This window comes from Symphalangus syndactylus, chromosome 23 (genome assembly GCF_028878055.3).
Source record: "Symphalangus syndactylus isolate Jambi chromosome 23, NHGRI_mSymSyn1-v2.1_pri, whole genome shotgun sequence".
NCBI lineage: Eukaryota > Metazoa > Chordata > Mammalia > Primates > Hylobatidae > Symphalangus > Symphalangus syndactylus.
This window is the reverse complement of record NC_072445.2, coordinates 43,595,001-43,610,000: the sequence shown is the minus strand read 5'-3', so window position 1 is coordinate 43,610,000 and position 15,000 is coordinate 43,595,001. Positions and strand designations below refer to the sequence as shown.

The window sequence follows — 15,000 nt, the reverse complement described above, 5'->3', positions numbered from 1 at the left end:
GGCGTGGTGGCGGGCACCTGTAATCCCAGCTACTCGAAGGCTGAGGCAGGAGAATCACTTGAACCCAGGAGGCGGAGGTTGCAGTGAGCTGAGATCGCAGCATTGCACTCCAGCCTGGGCGACAGAGCGAGACTCTGTCTCGAAAAAAAAAAAAAAGAAAAATAATAATTATTAACATTTTGTCATGAAATTTTGGCCATCGAATTTAAAAGTTAATATTATTGTGCAGCACTTTCAGCCAATAGATTCTTTTCTTTGTTAACACTGTTGTACAGTAGAGTGATTGATGCCCCATCCTTTTCACCTAACATTGAATCTTGTTTGTCTCTATTACTTTCTTTTTAATCTATTACTTCTTTTTTAATCTAGAAGAAAAATGATTCATCGTGGATAAGAACTATAAAGCAATTGTTTGTTTGTTTCCGCCTTTTTTTTTTCTGAGACAGAGTCTCGCTCTATCGCCCAGGCTGCTGTGCAGTACCACAATCTTGGCTCACCACAACCTCCGCCTCCTGAGTTCAAGCCATTCTCCTGGCTCAGCCTCCCACGTGACTGGGATTACAGGCCTGTATTTTGAGTAGAGACAGGGTTTCACCATGTTGGCCAGGCTGATCTTGAACTCTGACCTCGTGATCTACCCGCCTTAGCCTCCCAAAATGCTGGGATTACAGGTGTGAGCCACCACGCCCGACTTAAAGCAACTGTTTGAAGGCACTGATGAGCTGTCAACCCAGGCAAGGCTTGACAAACTACAATCCTTGAGAGAAGGGAAGCACATTATATGAGTTTGCACATTCAAAAGTGCTTTCTTCCTGAAGGTGTGTCCTGTATTGCACCATCGTGGAATAGACCTCATGTGGAAAGAGGCAGTTGTGCTGGACTAAGGAGATACTGGTCAGAGTTTGGGGCTACTAACGTGCATAGAACTTGATGGTCAAAATTCAAGTGATGAGGGAACCACAGAGAAAGATCTCAAATTTGTATTATAAATTCCCCTTATATTACTGGCTAATTCCTAAGTTGTACCTACACAGGAAGATATTCCAGTACAGGAAAGAGCAACTGGAAGGCTAATGATCTCTAGAGATCCAGTAGCTGCATGGTTCTAGGGAGACAGAGGTTGATGTTCATGCCTCTCCCAGTTGGAGCCCCATTGGTAAAATGGCTGTTGTTTTGAGACTTCAGAAATACTAACCCTTAGCACTAAGTGATAAACCTTTAAAGTAAGGACCACATAAAAGGAGTAAGGCTATGCCTTCACAGCAAGGAGAAACTAAACCAGACAAATTGTAACAAAGCTTCAGTCTTTGTTGTATCCCGGAAAAACTACCAGAAGACTCTGAATGTTTGGAAATAAAGCAGTTTGTTTCCTACACTCTACAGGTCAAAGAAGAAAACACAATAGAAATTTTTAAATGTTTTAAGCTGAAAGATAATGAAAATAAGACGTATTATAATTTGTCTAATGCATCTAAAGCTGTTTATAGAGAACAATTTTTACTTTTAACTACATGTATTGCAACAATAGAAAGATTGAAAATCAGTGATCTAACTCAAGAGATTATAAAAAGCCAGCAATTTAAATGCAAAAAGTACAAGGAGCTATTAAAAATAAGTGCACAAATCAATAAAATGGAAAGCAAACATACATCACAGAAAATCAACAAAGTAAAAGTTTGGTTCTTTGAAAAGACTGACAAAATGAATGTACCTTGAATAAGACTGATTTTAAAAAGAGGGTAAGATAACACATGAATACTAGCATTGGGAATGAAACATTATATGTGTATATATATACACCCTAAAGATATTTTAAAAACAAGAAAGAGGTATTATAAATGTGTTTATGTCAATATATGGGAAACATTTGATGAAATAGATACATTCCTTGAAAAACACAATATGGATGGGTGCAGTGGATCACGCCTGTAATCCCAGCACTTCAGGAGGCCAAGGCAGGTGGATCACCTGAGGTCAGGAGTTTGAGACCAGCCTGGCCAACACGGTGAAACCCTGTCTCTACTAAAAATACAAAAATTGGCTGGGCCTGGTGGCACATGCCTGTAATCCCAGCTACTCTGGAGGCTGAGGCACAAGAATTGCTTCAACCCAGGAGGTGGAGGTTGCAGTGAGCCAAGATCGCGCCACTGCACTCCAGCCTGGGCCACAGAGTGAGACTCCGTCTCAAAAAAAAAAAGAAGAAAGAAAGAAAGAAAGAAAGAAAGAAAGAAAGAAAGAAAGAAAGAAAGAAAGAAAGAAAAACAATATGCCACAACTGACACAAAAAGCAATAGGAAATCTTTATTGTCCTATACTTATTGGAAAAATTAAATCCATAATTTAAAGAGCCACTCATATACACCTCCAGGCATAGGTAGATTCACTTGTGAATTCCCACATACAAGTAAGAGATAAATAATATCAGTCTTTCAGAAAGCTATTCAGAGAACTGAAAAAGAGAAAAGATTGTTCAGCTAATTTAACTACACAGACATAATTCTGATACCAAAACCCAAAAAGAGAGTACAAGAGCAGAATATTACAAGCCAATATTTCTTTTAAACATAGACTCAAAACTTTTTACCAAAATATCAGCAAAGTAAATAAAGCATATTATTTTAAAAGTCAAAACATTATATTCAAATGAGATTTACTCTAGAAATGGAAATTTGGTTTAACTTTTTAAAATGTAATTTGCCACATTAATAGAATAAATATAAAAGCCAAATTTTCATCTTAGTAGACATAGACTAAGCATTTGATAAAATTCAACAATTCATGATTAAAAACTCTCAAAATGAGAATAAAGGGGAATTTCTTTAGTGTAATAAATCTTAACTACAAAACACCTACAATGAACCTGAGTTTGGGAACATGACAAGAATGCCCACGATTATCACTTCTATTCAATACTATGGTGGCAATAGTAGCTACTGCAGTAAAATAAGAAAAATAAATGATTGATATTAATATTGGGAAATAAATACAGCCTTCATTATTAGAAGATAACTTGATTATAAGTGTACAAAACTGAGAAGAATCTAAAAAATGATTGGAATTAGTAAGTAAATTTAGCATGGTACCGACTTCGTAGTCAATATACAAAATATCAAATATGCTCACATATACTAGCAACAAACAAATGAAAAATGAAATTTTAAAAAGTCAATTTTTGAGGATGAGTGCAGTGGCTCTCACCTGTAATCCCAGCACTTTGGGAGGCAGAGGCAGGAAAGTCTCTTGAGCCCAGGAGTCTGAGACTAGACAATATAGTGAGAACCTATCTCTACAAAAACATTGTGTAAAAAAATTAGCCAGGCGTGGTGGTGCACATTTGTGGTCTCAGCTACTTGGGAGGCTGAGGTAAGAGGATCGCTTGAACCTGGAAGGTCAAGGGTGCAGTAAGCCATGATCATGCCACTACACTCCAGCGTGGGTGACAAAGTGAGACACTGTTTCATAAAACAACAACAACAAAAAGTTCCATTTACAACAGCATTAATAAATGTAAAAAAAGTGTGCAAAAAAACTATAATAAAAACTAAAAAACATTACTGGGATAAATTAAAGAAGACTTAAATAAGTGAAATGATATATCAGGTTTATAATTTGGAAGATTTAATATTGTTAGGATATTAATTTTTCCTAAATTGATCAATAGATTCAATGAAATCCCAATCAAAATACCAGCATGTATTTTTGTGGAAATTAAGTATATTTTTGTAAATGCAAAGGAATTTGAAAAATCATGTCAATATTGTAGAAGATTAACTAAGCTTGAAAACTTACGCTGCCACTTTACAAAACAGGTAGGTCAATTCAGTCAAGTAGGAATGATCTTTTTAATCACATAGAGTAAAAATAAACCTTGACCCCTATGTCACATTATAAACAAAATTATTTTATTATATAATAGACATCAATGTGATAGAAAAAAAGATAAAATTTCTAGAAGAAAACACAGTAGAACATCTTCATGATCTTGGGCTAGGCAAAGATTTCTCAAACAGTACATAAGGAACATAAATCATAAAATAAGATGTATTGGGCTTATTTTAAATAAGGGATGTATTGGCTGCAAAAGACAGCATTAAAAGAGTGAAAACACAGCCAAGGAATGGAAAAGGCATTTGCAATATCTATATCTATATCTATATCTATATCTATATCTATATCTATATCTATATCTGAAGCCATCAAATGATTAATATCTAGATTAATATTCTATATAGCCTAGGCTGGTCTCTAACTTCTGGGCTCACGAGATCCACTGGCCTCAGCCTCCCGAAGTGCTGGGATTACAGGCAGGAACCACTGCACCAGGCCCAATCTATTTTGTTTGTTTGTTTGTTTTTGAGACGGAGTCCCACCCTGTCGCTAGAGCTGGAGTGCAATGGTGTGATCTTGGCTCACTGAAACCTCCGTCTCCTGGAGAAAGCAGGCAAACACTATGCAAAAATGGCTTCATTGCTGAAATCTTAAAATGTTAAGGAAGATCTAATATACACATACTCTTTCAGAAAATAGAAAAAAATGAAAACTCTTCACAATTTTCTTTGTAGGGCCAGCATAATCTTTATACTAAAACCTGACAAGGAATTACTAAAGAAGAAATTACAAGTCAATCTTTGTGTTAAACATTCTAGATATAAAACCACTAAAAACAACTAAAGACAGTAAGAACAATCAGACCCAGTAATATGCAGAAAGAACAGTCAAATGTTAAGCTGTAATGTGTTTCAGTAACACGAATTCTTTAATATAAAAAAATCAATCACTTTAAATTTACCACAAAGTATAAGAGAAAAAAACAAATAATCATATCAGTAGATGCAGTAAAAGTATTTGACAAAATTCAACACCACATTGGTTAAAAAAGGAAAGCAATCTATGTATAGAAAGGAAATTTCTTAATCCCAGAATGCATATATACAAAATCCTACATTTAATATCCTAATTATAGTAAATATTTAACACTTTCTCCCAGATATTGGGACCAAGACAAGCATGACCACTATCACCACTGCTATTCAACATTGTTGGAGATCCTAGGCCGTTACATAAGACAAAGTATTAAAAGATATTAAGATTGAAATGAAGAAATAGGACTGCCATCATTGGCAGATAATGTATTTATGTATTTGAAAAATCTCTAACATCTACAAATCATTAGAATCATTAAGTGAAAATAAGTTTGCTGGGTACAAAAACTAATATTCAAATATAAGTTGTTTTCATATATACTTTGAAAAAATAGACAATACATTTTTAAAATGTGATTTACAATATCAAGAACACTATCAATGGCCTAATAATAAATACGATAATAAATGCAATAAAAATATGTGGTACATTAATAGCTACAAATATTGGTACAAAATTAATAGCTACAAAAATATGTGGTACATTAATTAGCTAATTAATGTACCACATTAATTAGCTACAAAAATATGTACATTAATTAGCTACAAAAATATGTGGTACATTAATTAGCTAATTTTGGTACAAAATTAATAGCTACAAAAATATGTGGTACATTAATAGCTACAAATCACTGTGCATATAATTTTTTAAATATCAACATAAATGAAGGGATATAAAATATTCATTGACTGAAAGGCTCAGATTCAATGTAATTGAAATAAATTGAAACAAGACTTTTGGTAGAATTGACAAATTGTTTCTAAAACACATGTGCAACTGGAAAGGACCTAGAATCACCAAGGAAATCTTGCAGAGGAAGAGCAGATCTGAAGGACTTTCACTACCACATAATGAGGTTTATATTATACTGATTAAGAAAGAGTGTTACTGACATAAAGATAGAGATCAATGAAACAAAATGGATCTACCTATGTAAAACCACATACAATGCAATTCAATCAGGGAAAGAGATTTTTCCAAAGGTGATGCTGAATCAACTGGATATACAAAGGAAGACAATGTGGGCACTAACGTCTTCCTTAAATTATTCCCTAAAAAAATTCAAGATGGATTAAAGATCCAAATCAAGTTAAAACAATAAAAGTTATAAAGAAAACAATGAACTATTGTCATGAACTTTGGGTTGGCAAATACTTCCTGTTTAATAAGCACAAAAAGCAATAACTATAAAAGAAACAGATTGATAAACTGACCTTTCAGACTTCAGAACTTCAGTCATCCAAAGACACCATCAACAATGTAAAAAGGCAAAGCACAGAATAGAAGAAGATATTTGTAATACATATTTATGAGAAAGGATTCATGTCTAGTGTGATAGTTAATACTGACTGTCAATTTGATTGTATTGAAGGATGCAATATTGATTCTGGGTGTGTCTGTAAGGGTGTTGCCAAAGGAGATTAACATTTGAGTCACTGGGCTGGGGAAGGCAGACCCACCCTTAATTGGTTGGGCACCATCTAATTAGCCACCAGCGAATATAAAGCAGGCAGAAAAACTTGAAGGGACAAGATAGGCCTAGCCTCTCAGCCCACATCTTTCTCCCATGCTGGATGCTTCCTGCCCTGGAACATGTGAAAATGGACTAATACACCAGTCTATTACACTGGGTCCTCTTTCAAGGATAGTGAAAGTTCCCTCCCAGTGCAATACTGACATTACTTTTAATCCTCTGGGAAGGCCCTCTATTTTGGCAAAACATTTCAGCTTCAACATCTGTACAGGGTATAGTAGATTGGTAGTAACCATCTCCAACTCCTTCAAGTGAGCTTTCCTAGACCAGAGGCTAGAAAGAACAACATTTCTCCAATTCTTGCAGATAGGGTTCTGGGTGTGATTTAAGCTTTGCCTCAGGATTTTCAAATATGGAAATAAGGAGCCTTCTGTTTCTGTTGTTTTGTGTTCACAAGCATTGTCATGGACTCATTGGGGTTTTCTGCAGAGGAACACAACATAAGGAGCATCAGTTTGCTCATTCACATCTGGGAGGCATGCTGTGCTCTGCAAAATGTGATTCTCAAAGTATCGTTCCCAGACCAGCAGCAACAGAATTTGGCAACTTGTTTAGAAATGTAAATTGCTTTCTGACTGCTCTGTGTTTTCTTTGAGCCTGTATTTGTCTATTTGGCATCCATTGATCCATTTGGCATCATTGATCAGAGGGCCCAAACTATAGCCAGTTATTTACATCTCCTACTATCCAGAGTCCATACTTTGAATGACCTCCTTTATCTAACTAACACACTAAGCCAATATTTCCCCTGGGGTAAATCAACTAAGGGCCAAATATCAGACAACCAGGGACAGCCTCTATATCCAAAGCCTGCCAGAATTATTCAAACTAGCCAATTCTAAACTGTTTACCTTGATTTGCCTTGTCTTTCCCATGGCAACCCCAATAAAGACTTTAATTTATGCCTTCCTTTTCACTCCTTTCTGCCTCCTGGGTGACACTGGTACTTCCCAATGTGGCCCTGCATGGTGTGCTGCACTTCTCGTTTCTAGGGAAACTGTGAATAACATTATAATTTTCTTTCAATGGCATTGACCTCTCTGTGTCTTCACTCCATCATCTTTATAAATTAAGACCTGGGCACCAATCACTGACAGACTTACCTGAAATGAACAATTCTAGTAGAAGCATCTTGATTTCCTACTTTCTTGATTGTGGGAACAACAACAGCCTTGATGGAGACTATTTCCTTGAGGTTATTTTGGGAACAATTCCTGCAGAATCAAATTAGAACTGATACCTTCCTCTCTTCTAAAAATTTTGTAAGCCTCTACATTCTTTATTAATGCCATTTTATTTAAAATAGCTTGAGAGGTTTTGATCCTTAGGTACTTTTTTTTATTATTTAATTTGGCCGGGCACAGTGGCTCATGCCTCTAATCTCAGCACTTTGGGAGGCTGAGGCAGGTGGATCACCTGAGGTCAGGAATTCGAGACCAGCCTAGCCGACATGGCGAAACCTTGTCTCTACTGAAAATACAAAAATTAGCTGGGCTTGGTGGCGTGTGCCTGTAATCCCAGTTACTCGTAGGGCTGAGGCAGAAGAATCCTTTGAACCTAGGAGGTGGAGATCGTGCCACTGCACTCCAGCCTGGGCAACAGAGTGAGACTCCATCTCAAAAATAAAATTAATTAGTTAATTAACTAATGTAATTAATTTTTTTTTGTAGAGATGAGGGTCTCGCTTCGTTGCCCAGGCTGTTGCCCAGGTTGGTCTTGGATGCCTGGCCTCAAGTGATCCTCCCACCTTGGCCTCCCAAAGTGCTGCGATTACATATGTGAGCCACCACACCTTGCCTAAGTACATTTTTAATTGACGTATAACACAATATTGATGCAGAAAAGTATATAAACCGTAATTACACAGCTCAAGAAATTTTCACAAAGTGAACACACCTGTGAACCCAGAACTCAGACTGAGAAATAGAACCATTCCCAAGATCTCCAACAAGTCTCTTCATGGCCTTTCTCAGTGTAATTACCTTCAACAATCACCTTCCTGATTTCTAACACCACAGATTTGTTTAGTTTGTTTTGAGCTACAGTATATATGAACAAAAGCATGTATGCCTTTGTGTATGGCATCACTTCAATATTATGTTTGTAAGATTCTTCCAATTTGTGTGTAATTGAAAATTCTTTGTTCTTATTGCTCTACTGTTCCTTTGTATGAAAAACAACTATCTTTTCTATTGTTGATGGACTTTGGACTGTTTTCAGTTTGGGACTAAAATGTCTAGAATAGTTTTGCTTCCTACAAGTGAACCCTGATTCATTTGTTTTACCTGAATCTATTCTGCCATGCTTTGGTTCACACATATGAATGAGGAGAAAAAAAAAAGAGGATTGAAGCTATCACAAGTCTCTGTTCATTTTTATTCTAAGCAAAACAATAATTGATTCAATAAATTCAGTTCACATTAATATTAATCACAGCGAGTTTCCTTTTTGCTGATTTTTTTAAGCATGAAAAGTCTGTTATTTCTTCAGTATTTAACTCCCTTCAAACTAGAGTTCTGAAGGAATCTAATTAAAATGTTATATGCTTGTTAAAATGTGTAGACCAAATAAAAGGGATATGATATGACATGGAAACACCTTCTATCACAACTTATACTTTCCTTTAAATTTGTATTTAGTCATTTCATAACTTGACACGATTTTTAAAGGAGGTTTATGTGACTGATACTCATTTTAACAAGAAAGTTTAAATAACAGACTCCTCAGTTAAATATGGAATCTGGTTCTCTTACTCCAAACTCAGCTTAATACTCCCCTCAGAGCAGACTCCCTTTCGTTAAACCATGGGATTTCTTATAGTTGATTTTATTAATATTTCCATAGCAAAGCCTTCACTCTTCTCTTCACCCCTCTCCTCTCCTCCTTTCAGATGTCACAATAGACCCATCTGTCATCGTTCTCTTCTCCTCTGCCCACTCTCCCTTTTCTCCTCTTCCTCTACCTCTCTTTCTTCTTTAGAAAATTAGATTAAGACTCTCTAAGCGGGCTAGACAAAATCACTCTCAGGTCTTAGGAAAACACTGTTATTGAGATATTAAGGTCAAAATGTAAGAGAGAGAAGAAGAAAACCTGCTGAGTTGGCTAAATTTAGAGCAACGCGGGAAGCCCTTGTGTCGGCCAAAACTCAAACCAGATTCTGAGCCTAAAAGACATAACAATGTCACAACGAAGGGACAGAGAGGAGACTTTTCCACATAATTTTTCGCTCCCTCCACCTAAGACACAAATCAGCGGAAGCGATTCCGTGCCTGGAATCCCCTACGAACACCGTCGTTCACCGAGGAGCTTTGGGCTCCTGGAAGTCCGAACATCCCGGTAGAGGAGAGTTGGCCATGACTCCCCGTCGGTACCGGCTAGGTTTGGTGCCAGCTCCAGCGAGTACAGAAGCCTGGCCGGTCCCGGGGCAGGCAGGCGCTCGCTGGATGTTATTCGACTGACGATATTTGCTGGAAACGTTAATGCTTATGCAATGAGGACTCTAATTGCAGTGCTCTCAATTACCAAGGACGTCCTGACTTCCTTTCCTAGAATTCTCATTTCACCTTAGCGTTTCCAAAAAACTCACCAAAAACAGAAGTTTGCACGCGTCACCTGACACGTGATTGCGCCAATATATCAAAGGCTAAGGTTTCACAGCTGTAGTCGTGGCCGAGTGGTTAAGGCGATGGACTAGAAATCCACTGGGGTCTCCCCGCGCAGGTTCGAACCCTGCCGACTACGGGGTGATTTTTGCTCCAAGTGAGCTAACTTAACCCATCAGTTTGACAGTGTGAAATTACCTAACAAGGAAATCCTTACCACCCATTTCCTACCACAAGGGTACAAACTTCTTGACTTGACTTGTCCAGATACCTCGTTCATTCAAACCTCTACTGCCACTGGGTTCCCATCGTGCCAGTGATCTCAACATTACTTCTTATTTGCCTAAAAATAAGCAATATTTTCTTTGAGCAAAACGCAGGTCTTGGCGATGCTGCCTCATTTCCTGTCTTCGAACCCCCTGCCTCGAATTTCCTTCACGGAATTGGGCCCGGGAAGAAAACAAGTATTTATATTCATAAGGTATCTCTCATCTTTGTGTTAACAAATATGTCTCACTTGGAAAAGTAGGGCTGGGCACGGTGACTTACGCCTGTAATCCCAGCACTTTGGGAGGTCGAGGTGGGCGGATCACTTGAGGCCAGTTCAAGACCAGCCTGGCCAACATGGCGAAACCCTGTCTCCACTAAAAATACAAAACTTAGCCGGGAGTGGTGGCGCGCGTCTGTAATCCCAGCTACTCGGGAGGCTGAGGCAGGAGAATCGCTTGAACCCGGGAGGTGGAGGTTGCAGTGAGCCAAGATTGCACCCCTGCATTCCAGCCTGGGCAACATAGCGAGACTCTGTCTCAAAAAAAAAAAAAAAAAAAGGTAGGTCAGCCCCCTCAGTTTGAATTTGTCTGATACTTCCTCCGATTTATATTCAGATTATTTTGGCAAGAATACCACAGAAGTGAAGCAAGGTCCTTTACCATTCTTCAAATCCAGTGGCACATGATGTTAATTCGTACTGATACTCGTATGTTAACTGTGATGAATTAAGATGATGTCTATTAAGTTTCTCCACTGTAAACTTACCTTTTGTATTACTCATTACGTGATTTATGCAGCTTACTTATTTTGCATTATATTTGGTTATTTTGAAAAGTATAAGTTAAAGGAAGAATTTGAAGAAGTGCACTGAATTCTGAATGTTAAGTCAGCTTTTCTGTGAAGCCACCGTTGAAGTCTGTAACCTTCTTGCGTATAAAAATCTGTAACCTTCTTGCGTATAAAATAAATCTGAAATGTTAATCAACATTTTAATTTTTAATTATTACCATTATGTTATTTAAAAGTTAGTGTTTAAAATGTAAAATATTGATATTGATATTATTGTGCAGCAGAGTTATGCACAATTATTTCTTCAGTCACTCTACCTCACATTTGAAATAATATGTAGATGCTCACTTTCAGCTATAATTGAATATCATTTGTCTGTTTCTTCTTTTCTTTACTGACCATATCCAAAATGTGTATATGCATAAGTGGAAATTAAAATTAAAATACTCCATTCCCAATAGCAGCAAAAATTTTAAAGTCTGACAATGAATCTAACGGCCAGGCATAGTGGCTCACTCCTGTAATCCCAGCACTTTGGGAGGCCGAGGGGTCGGATCACAAGGTCAGGAGTTCAAGACCAGCCTGACCAACATGGTGAAATCCCTTCTCTACTAAAAATACAAAAATTAACCGGGCGTGATGGCATGTGCCTGTAATCCCAGCTACTCGGGAGGCTGAGGCAGGAGAATCATTTGAACCCGGGAGGTGGAGGTTGCAGTGAGTGGAGATCATGCCATTGCACTCCAGCCTGGGCGATAGGGCGAGACTCTGTCTCAAAAAATAAATAAATAAAATAAAATAAAAATAAATCTAGCAAAAGATATGCAATAAATCTACACTTAAAACTATAAAACGTTGCTGGTGGAAATTAAATGGAGGAAGTGGAGGAAAAATAACATTTATGTCTTGTTAGACTCAATTTCATCAAGATGAAAACTATTTCCAAATTAATCAATAGGTTCAATGAATCCCAGTTAAGTTCTGAGTCTGTATTTTTTAAAGTTTAACTAGCAGTTTCAAAAATATATTTAAAAGGTAAAGCAACTTTAGAAAACAAGAGGCCGGGCGCGGTGGCTCACGCTTGTAAGCCCAGCACTTTGGGAGGCCGAGGCGGGTGGATCACGAGGTCAGGAGATCGAGACCACGGTGAAACCCTGTCTCTACTAAAAATACAAAAAAATTAGCCGGGCGTGGTGGCGGGCGCCTGTAGTCCCAGCTACTCGGAAAGGCTGAGGCAGGAGAATGGCGTGAACCCGGGAGGCGGAGCTTGCAGTGAGCCGAGACTGCGCCACTGCACTCCAGCCTGGGCGACAGAGCGAGACTCCGTCTCAAAAAAGAAAAAAAAAAAAAAAAAAAAAAAAAAAATAGAAAACAAGAAAATCTCTAGTTTACAGATTCAAAGAAAAGAAAAAATAGAAAAAAATTAAAACAGAAAAGATTAAAGAAGATAGCAAAGTTGGAGGACTTATACAACATGTATATCATGACTTATTGCAAATCTTCAATTAAGTTATTAATTATATATGTAAAATTAACACATTTTCTTTTTTTAATTTAAATTTTATTTTTAATTGATACCAAACATTATCTTCACTGCTATGGTATCAACTTAGCCAGGCTGAACTACATTCCCCAGAATTTCTTTCTCTGTGTGTCTCTGGTTAGGATGGTCCCCAAGAGATATTCTTGCAGAAGATTTGAGAAAGAAAGCTAAGTAGCAGTCATTTTGTAGCTCATGCTAACTCACTTGCTGACTTATCTTGTCACATGGCAGTATTTCTACCTGCAACTACCCCACCTTCCTGTGGGTTCTCCTTCAACCTCTGTAATTTTTGAACCAAATGTTTGTGTTTAGTTTCAAGCAAAGGACCCTGTCTTCTGTAGAATACTACAACACCAAGGAGAGGCAACAAGAGCTGACACAGATTTCAGTTCATCCCGTGGGGCTCCAGTTCATGCTTGTGGGTTCCAGCTTGTTCTAATATTCCCCACTTTACCTCCTTCTTCCTTTCTTGATAACCTGCCCCACAGTCTTTATAATGCTGAAGCTTGAAGGGCATCCCAGTGGTTCTGCTTCTTTTGTTGAATCCTGACTGCTACGTATCAATGACTCAACTAAATGATCAAAAACTTGAACAAACATTTTATAAAAGAAGGTATCCATGTATCTAATAACCAATTATTTTTCATGGGCCTGTTGCAATTGTTGACTCTCACATTGTTAATTATGAATAAAATTAGTTGCAGTAAAGTGTATAGTCAAGAAAAGGATCATGGAGGAAGAGGATCAGTAAACACAACTCAAAGGAAAGGGTGATTTGCCACCAGGATTAAAGTCAAATTGGTCATTTTAAGACCAGTGCCAAAAGGACTCCTGTTTCTTCCCCATGGTAAAGTAATAGAAACCAGACTTACCCTACCACCTTAAACAACTGGAAAACTGTACAAAGTATATATAACCACTTTCTTCAGATAGACAATAGGCAGTGACTAATTTTGATACCTGGGAAAAGGGAACAAATGAGAAAGAAATTGCCCTATTTACTGACTATAATCAGATTAAGAGGAACATTTAATAATGATAAAGAGGTCAATACACCAAGAAGCCACAACCCTACATGTATGCACCTACAAATAGTGTTTCAAAATATGTGTAGCAAAACCTGCTAAACTGCAAGGAGAAATAGAAAAATTACTCAAATATAGTTGGAAATTACATTTTTTATTATTTATTTATTTATTTATTTATTTATTTATTTATTTATTTTTTGAGACAGAGTCTTGCTCTGTTGCCCAGGCTGGAGCGCCGTGGTGCGATCTCGGCTCACTGCAACCTCCGCCTCCCGGGTTCAAGTGATTCTCCTGCCTCAGCCTCCCAAGTAGCTGGGATTACAGGTGCCCACCACCACACCCAGCTAATTTTTGTATTTTTAGTAGAGACGAGGTTTCACTATGTTGGTCAGGCTGGTCTCAAATTCCTGACCTCAGGTGATCCACCCCCCTCGGCCTCCCAAAGTGCTGGGATAACAGGCGTGTGCCACTGCGCCAGGCTGATAGTTGGAAATTTTAACACTTCTTTCTCAGTAATTGATAGAACAAGTAGTCTGAAAATTCAGTACGAATACAGAAGATTTGAACCACATTACCACAAATTTGACGTCATTAACATTTATATAATGCTCTTCTCAGCAATAACAGAAAACTTTCTTTTCAAGCGCTCATAGAATACTTACCAAGACAGACCTTATTTTGGACTAAAAAATAAGTCACAGTAAGCTTAAAAGGACTGAAATTACAGGAAGTATATTTTCTGACCACGACAGAATTAAACCAGATATCAATTAACGTAAATTAAACAAAATAACCTAAAACCAAATAATATATCACAAGGGAGATTTAAATTATTTTGAACTAAATAAAAATGATAACAAAATATAACAAAATGCAGCTAAAGCTTTTCATAGAATAAAAACTTTTATAGAAAAAAGAAAAAAAGTTTATATTATAGAAGAAAAAAGTGGCCAGGTGCTGTGGCTCATGCTTGTAATCCCAGCACTTTGGGAGGCTGAGGCAGGAGGAGTGCCTGAGCCCAGGGATTTGAGACCAGCCTGGGCAGCATGGTGAGACCCCGTCTGTACCAGAAGAACAAGAAAGAAAGAGAGAGAGAAGGAGGGAGGGAGGAAGGAAGGAAGGAAGGAAGGAAGGAAGGAAGGAAGGAAGGAAGGAAGGAAGAAAGAAAGAAAGAAAGAAAGAAAGAAAGAAAGAAAGAGAGAGAGAAAGAGAGAAAGAAGAAAGAAAGAAAGAAGGAAAGAAAGAAAGAAAGAAAGAAAGAAAGAAAGAAAGAAAGAAAGAAAGAAAGAAAGGAAAGAAAGAAAGAAAAAG

The 15,000-nt window shown here is 37.6% G+C and overlaps 1 non-coding gene and 1 pseudogene across 1 annotated transcript; both read left to right on the top strand.

Annotated features, from left to right (window-relative positions):
- Positions 1–15,000, top strand: part of LOC129473563 (uncharacterized) — a 687,223-nt pseudogene that overhangs the window by 351,166 nt on the left and 321,057 nt on the right.
- Positions 10,117–10,198, top strand: TRNAS-AGA (transfer RNA serine (anticodon AGA)). The gene has a single exon. It is a non-coding gene; the product is annotated as a tRNA-Ser (tRNA).